The 7183-nt window shown below is 38.7% G+C and overlaps 1 non-coding gene across 1 annotated transcript; it reads right to left on the reverse strand.

The window, feature by feature from the left end:
- Positions 1 to 6510: 6510 nt before the first annotated feature.
- Positions 6511 to 6617, reverse strand: LOC125869496 (small nucleolar RNA R71). Its single transcript, XR_007446858.1, has one exon. It is a non-coding gene; the product is annotated as a small nucleolar RNA R71 (small nucleolar RNA).
- Positions 6618 to 7183: the final 566 nt, after the last annotated feature.

Below are 7183 nucleotides of genomic sequence, written 5' to 3' on the forward strand. Positions count from 1 at the left end.
TCATTTCTAAAAAGACATAAGCATTCTCATGAACATGTATATAAGGAAATCATGGCAACACATAATCACACAATAATCCTACAAGGTAGGCACACTATCTCCCCCTTGGGAGTAAGCCTACACAACTCTTCTAAACATCATTCATACTAAGGACAAATTTCAAAGTCCAACATAACAAGTCACAAAAAACAAGAAATCCGGAAATTTACTAAAGCATAAAAAAAAAACATACCGGAAGGGACATGAGGGGATCACTCTTGATCTTCTCTAGATTGGAGAGCATAAAATCTATTCTTCTTTTGAGGCTCCACTTCCCCACTACTAGAGGCAACTTGCTTACCCTCTCTTCTTGTAAGGCAATCTTTCATCTTGTGGCCACTCTCACCACAACTAAAGGAACCCTCTCTACGGGCCAAACACCTACCCTCATGCCTCTTACCACACCTAGCACAAGGGGGCCATAGGGACTCATTAATTATCCCTTGAGGCCTAGGGGTAGACACTCTCTCATCCTTATGATTAGGAGCATTAGAAAATCCTTGTCCGTAGAACTTTTGTCGATTCCTAGAACGACCATGTCCATCAGAACCATCATGAAAAGACTTATGATTATCCATCCTAGACCTATTTTTCTCTCTAGATTTTTCCTCTTCAAGTTTTTCTTCCTACATTTGTTGAGCATACACCATAAGGCATGAGATATCCATATCATCAAGGATCATTGCCGTACGACATTCTTTTGACACTAATTTGGACACACCCATCACATACCTATTCATCATATCCCTTAGACTTGCTACCATAGATGGAGCATACTTAGACAATAGAGTAAATTTTAAGAAATACTCTTTAACACTCATACTACCTTGCTTAAGGTTGATGAATTCGCCCACCTTGGCTTCCCTCAACTCCCAGGGAAAGAACCTATCTAGAAATGCCTCCTTAAACATCTCCCAATCTATGGGACCCACCTCTACCGGCCCACCATCTTTCCATTGCTCATACCATATGTGAGCAACATCTTTCAATTGATAAGCGGCTAGTTCCGCTTTTTCTACCGTACTCACTCCCATGATAGCTAGAACTTTATAAACCTCCTCTATAAACCCATTAGGATCTTCTTCCACCTTGGAGCCACTAAACTCCAAAGGTTTCATCCTTAAAAACTCTCTCACCCTAGAAGCAGCCATCCCCCTTATTAGGTTAGTTGGGGACACTACCTCTTTATTGGCTTGGGCTGTCATAGCTTGAGCTTGAGTCGTCACGACTTGAGCTTGAACCGTTATGGCTTGGGTCAATGTTAGCAAAGCCGACCTAATCTATACATTTGTCATAGTTGGAGGATTAATAGGAGTTTGGTGTAGAACTTGGGGAGGAACCTCTTGCTCTACATTGCCTTCCTCTTCTATCCTAGCATTTGCCCTTTTATTAGCCATACCCTAAAAAACAACGGGCACAGATTAGAAGAAGGGCCTACTAAAGACAAACTCTATGGCACGACTTAGAGAATGAAGAAGTGAGATTTACTAAACATCCAATAGCCTCCTATTCATAAATGTGGTGCGGTTCACATTTATGAACAAGACAGATGTGGTTTGAAACAATCCTAGAACCATTCTAAACATTTTGTTCTGATTACCAAGTTTGTCACGACCCAAGGGTACACCCTAGATGTAACATGGCGTACTTGACCCCGAAAGGGTCGCATACAAGCCATTAGCATATCATGACCATAAGATAATAGAAAATACTTAAAATTTAATTCTTTTTACAATCGAAGTCAATTTCATAAAAGTAAGCGGAAGTCTTTCTATACTTTTGTCTCCAACATAAGCATCATATAAGCAGTATTTGACTCGTAGTCATCTATACCATAATAAAACTATTCTCAAGTGACCTCCAAAACTTACATTTGTAGGGAATGAATAGCATCCCATAATACCACCCAAGCCAATTATCCCTTTTTGGTTATCTTAATTATAGTCTATATACATGTCAAGTCTTTAAACTTATCTACCATAAGGGTACCATACTCCTAAGTAACCTCAATGCACACTTGTGCAATGCAAGAAAGGCATCCTATACTACCCTTCACACTAAGCATAACTTGAGGCCATCCTAGTCATATTCACCCTCATTTGGTCTCACTAATTTCTTACTTCATGTAGACAAGGGAACTATCACCTTTAGTCAAACACATCTTGGAAGGAAACTATAGCAACAACCCAAGCTAAACTACACTATTTAAGAGAACCCATCATAACTAGCCTCAAGTCATACTTGTGCAATGTATAAATAGCATCCCATACTATTATCCACACTAAGTACCCCTTTTGGCTATCATGAATGCTCACTAGTTGGGGACCAGTCCCTCTTTTCTATTTACCATTAGTCATTTAAGGTACTTCTCTATTTAGTACTAGGCAAGTCACAACACATGAATGAACTCTATTTCTCAATTCAAGGTTACCAAGGAATAATCCCCTAATAGGCTAGACCATGCTATCATCTTACTAGCATAACTATATTAAGCTAAGCTAACTACCTTGGAAGACACACAATGATGCAAGTCCAAGATACTCTAGGAAATGTACAAGTGATCCATCCTAGTTACCATGAAATTATCTTAGATTCACTAAGTCATGCTACCCTTACAAGCACACTATGATGCTAATGCAAGCTACCCTTAGGAGAGTATGATTCTCAATCCTAAGCTACCCTTAGGAGAGTATAAGTCCTCAATCCTAAGCTACCATGATTAACCCTAACTCAAGCTACCCTTGAAATGAATCTTACAATGCAAAGTCAAGCTACCCTTAGGAGAGTATGGATCCTCAATCCTAAGCTACCCTTAGGATGGTATAACTCCTCAATCCTAAAGCTACCCTTGAAATGCGTCTTACAATGCAAAGTCTAGCTATACTTAGGAGAGTATGGATCCTCAATCCTAAGCTTCCCTTAGGATGGTATAAGTTTCATGACCCAAGGCTAACCCCTAGATGTGACACGGCATACTCAACCCCGAAGGGGTCTAATACAAGCCTCATAGCATTTTATTGCATTTGACATAGAAATAGTGCGGAATTAAAAACTTATTTAAATCCAAACAATCCAAAATACTCATTAAAAATCTTTTGAAAGACACAGCGGAAGTCTATGTCTCACATGGCCATCTAAACAATGACTTGAAAACTAAAGTAGGGTCATAGACCTTTACAATCGAAAAGATTAAACTTGTCTATTACATGAAATAAAAGAAACTTCTAAACACTTGTCATCGATCTATGTGGACATACCAATTGATCTTGGAAGAATAGCAATCCAAGCACTTCAATCTAGATAGAAGCTATCATTTCCCGGAACCTACACTTGTAGTAAAAACATGAAGAAGAATGGGGTTTAGCACAATTAAGTACTAAGTATGATAGCCATGCAAAAAAATGCTTAAAATGGACATTTTGTTTGAAAGTCATGCTTGTATGCCATTTTGATAAAATCTGATGAATATAAGCATAAGAGAAATAATATTCAAACATAATCAACATGCAAGTCATTTATCAACATTAGAAACACAATCAACATTTAAGCCATTACCTTCACATTAAACCTTCACCTCAAGTGACCCTCATGATATACCTTGTGCAATGTATGGATAGCGTCCCATACTACCATCTACACCAAGGTACCACATTAAGGTCACCAAAAGTGAACTTACCATTCAACCTTCCATCTTCAACAATACTCACTCATAAAAGCCAAACAATACACAAATCATATCATCAAAAGGACCATCACCTAAGAGAACTCTAAGTCATACTTTTGCAATGTGCAAGTAGCATCCCATACTAGTACTCACACTAAGTACTCCTTTGAAGTCACCATAAGCAAGGCACATTCAAATACAACAAGTCATGACAAGGAAGTAACTCATAATACAATCCAAGTATAGTATGCGTCATTTACATTTAAGCATATAAGAGTCAACATTATCCAATAACATCATTTAGAAGACTTTCACACAATAGTCATCAAGACTCTGAGAGCTCACTATGACCCTCTCAAAGCCTACTCGTGCAATGCATAGATGGCATCCCATACACCTCTCAAGAAACCATAATGCACATCTCACATGATGGGAATAAGCATTTAACCGACTAGACCATGCAAGCTATACATGGAATCCGGTGTCGGGTAACCCCACACCAAAAAAGGTGGTCAACTTGCCTAAGGAAGACCGGTAATATTAGCTTGGAAGGAATTCCACTAGCGAATATCCTATGTGGGCACATAGTTATGGGATAGGAAGATGTTCATTGGAACCCTAGCCTAACATTGGGAGAGATTCCATCTTACCATATCCACTCGGTGTTTAGCCTACATTCCCATAGAGTATTTCAATTACATCACATCATTGTACTTGAGAGGGCCACCAACATTAGGCCTACAGACCCAAAGTACATTGATGTAAGGCATATTTATATGCCTAAAATCTAATCATGCCTGCATTTAAGATTAGTTTGAATTCAATATGTGTTCGTTTATAGTTTTATTGAGTATTTTGTCTATTTATGAGCTAACCAACATGATTAGTTGTGTAGGTAAGCTTAAGAGGAGAAACGAGCACAAAAAAATGGACAATGGAAAAACTCAGAAGATCAAAGTCAAAAGAGAGCAAGGAAGAAGCTGGAGGAAATGTCACTAAGACATTGCCATATCCTCTCCATGTCGTGGAGAGGAATTACATCTTGGCTAGGGAAATAAATTCCTAGACAGAGCGCTCTGTGTCCTCTCCACGTCGTGGAGAGGGAGTTTAATTTTGGTCGTGAAAGTCAGTTTTGAGGCAGAGTGCTTCGTGGCAAAACCGCATCGCAGAGAAGATTAAAGATTCACAGAAAGAAGATTAAAGATGACTTCGCGATGAGCCATCAGTTCCCAGTTTTGGCCATTTCGACTTCTAGTATAAATAGGTCTTTATTTTATTTTATTGATTATTCTTTTTTTGGGTTTTGAAGAACGACGACTTGGGAGAACGTTTTCATCATTTTTAGGGTTCTTTCCTAAACTTTTTTCCTTTAGATCTTTGTATGTTAGTTGAACATTGTTTGATCGGTTCTTGGATTATAAGTAGCTAAATACCCTAGTTCTAGGGTTGTGGCTACAGGATGATTGTAATTTATTGATTTTGTTATTGGGTTAATGTTAATTATCATACGAATCTTTCTTATGTTCTTGCTTTTCGTATTTTGTGACTGATCACCATTGAAATAAAATTATTGTCCAAATTGAACTTGGGAGAGGAATAAGAGGATAGAACGTGGGGCATAAGGAGCATGATTAATTCTAAATAACTAGGGTTAATTTGTGTCTAGGATAGGGATATACCTAGAAACCATGCTTGGCTCACCATACAAGAAGAAATCGTAATGCTCGATACTTAATCCATCCTAACCCCACTCAACGATATAGTTAGGGTGTTATTTATCGTAGGTGATTAGAGGTCGAGAGAACATGATACATTTAACCCTGTGATTCATTGATTCGATAATTGATAAATGCTCATATTAATGATATTGATTGCATGAGTCCTGATAAAAGCTGCAGCCCTAGACTTTACCCAATCACTATTTTTAAACCCTTGAAATTTAATCACTTTTGTTACATTTTGTTATAATCTTAGAAGCAGAAACCAAATCACTTTTTAAATCTTGAATACACTTGTGTTTAGCTGAAAGTTAGAGAAGTTAAGTAATTCTAAGTGTAAGTCCTTGTGGGTACGATACCCAGCTCTTAAAAAGAGCCACTTTAATACTTGAACAACCACATGCATTTGCGTGTGCGATTTGGCCGCAACAGGTTTTTGGTGTCGCTGCCGGGGACTTTAGAATTAGAAATTATTTGATTTTTTTATTTCAACAGTAAAAAAGAAAGTGTTGACAACTTGATCTTAGCAGTTCAATGTTGCAGGTTAATCTGAAGTTTCAAACTAGACGACGATCAAGGATTGGTATCGCCTCTAGCTGAACCGGAAAGGTTTGTTCACTACCAAAGAAGGCAAAGACGACTTACTTATCCGACCCCTCTTGTTACTACTGAACCAACAACTCCAGCATCAAGAGTTGAGGAAGAAGAACCTGAAATAATGGCTGAGTTGAGAGTAAGAGACGTGGCAATCCCACATCCCACCGATGTGACTTCTTGTATTCAGAAACCTGAAGCTAGTGGGAGGTTTGAATTGAAGTAGAGTATGGTGCAACTACTGCACACTAATGCACAGTTCATTGGTCTGCCACATGAGGATCCAACAGTTCACATTCAGAATTTCCTCGAGATTAGTGATACGTACACTCTAGTTGGAGTGAATGTGGATTATGTGAGGCTCACTTTATTCCCTTTTTATCTGCTTAGGGAAGCAAAAAGATGATTAAACTCAGAGCCCGCAAACTCAATTACCACTTGGAATGATCTAGCACAGAAGTTCCTCCTCCAATTTTTTCATCTGGAAAAACAACTAAGTTGAGGAGTGACATTTTGAGCTTTAGGCAAAAAGTGGGAGAAAACTTGTACCAAGCTTGGGACAAGTTTAAATTGATATTGATGAGCTGCCCTCATCATCATCAATCTAATGAGGTGTTGGTCCATACCTTCATTGAAGAATTGGAGCCTAACACCAAGATTCTACTTGATTCAGCTGCAGGTGGTCAGGCTTTGGAGAAGACATATCCTGAACTATTCATCTTGCTGAACATGATCTCTCAGGACAACCCTGAATGGAATGGATGAAGAATGAAACCTGTGATTCAAAAAATGGCAGGTATTTTAAAGGTAGATGTTGTGACTGCCTAGACTGCACAGATTGTTGCTATGCAGAATATGATGAACACTCACTGCAACAATCTACCATTGGGATAGCAGCCCGCACAGGTAAATGCACTTCAACAAACACCATCTTGGTGTGAGATCTGCGGAGGTAGTGATCATAGTGCAGAGGTATTTGGTGCAAACTTGGATTCTGTGAATTTTGTAGGTATTGCCCAATGAGGAGGAGCCTAACAAAATTATGGGAACTTATATAACCCAAGTTGGCGCAACCACCTAAACTTTTCTTGGGGTGGAAATCAAAATCAGGGTCAAGGCTAGAATCAATATAGACCCCAAGGAAATACACATGGGTACCAACAACAGG

This window comes from Solanum stenotomum, chromosome 6 (genome assembly GCF_019186545.1).
Source record: "Solanum stenotomum isolate F172 chromosome 6, ASM1918654v1, whole genome shotgun sequence".
NCBI classification, from domain to species: domain Eukaryota; kingdom Viridiplantae; phylum Streptophyta; class Magnoliopsida; order Solanales; family Solanaceae; genus Solanum; species Solanum stenotomum.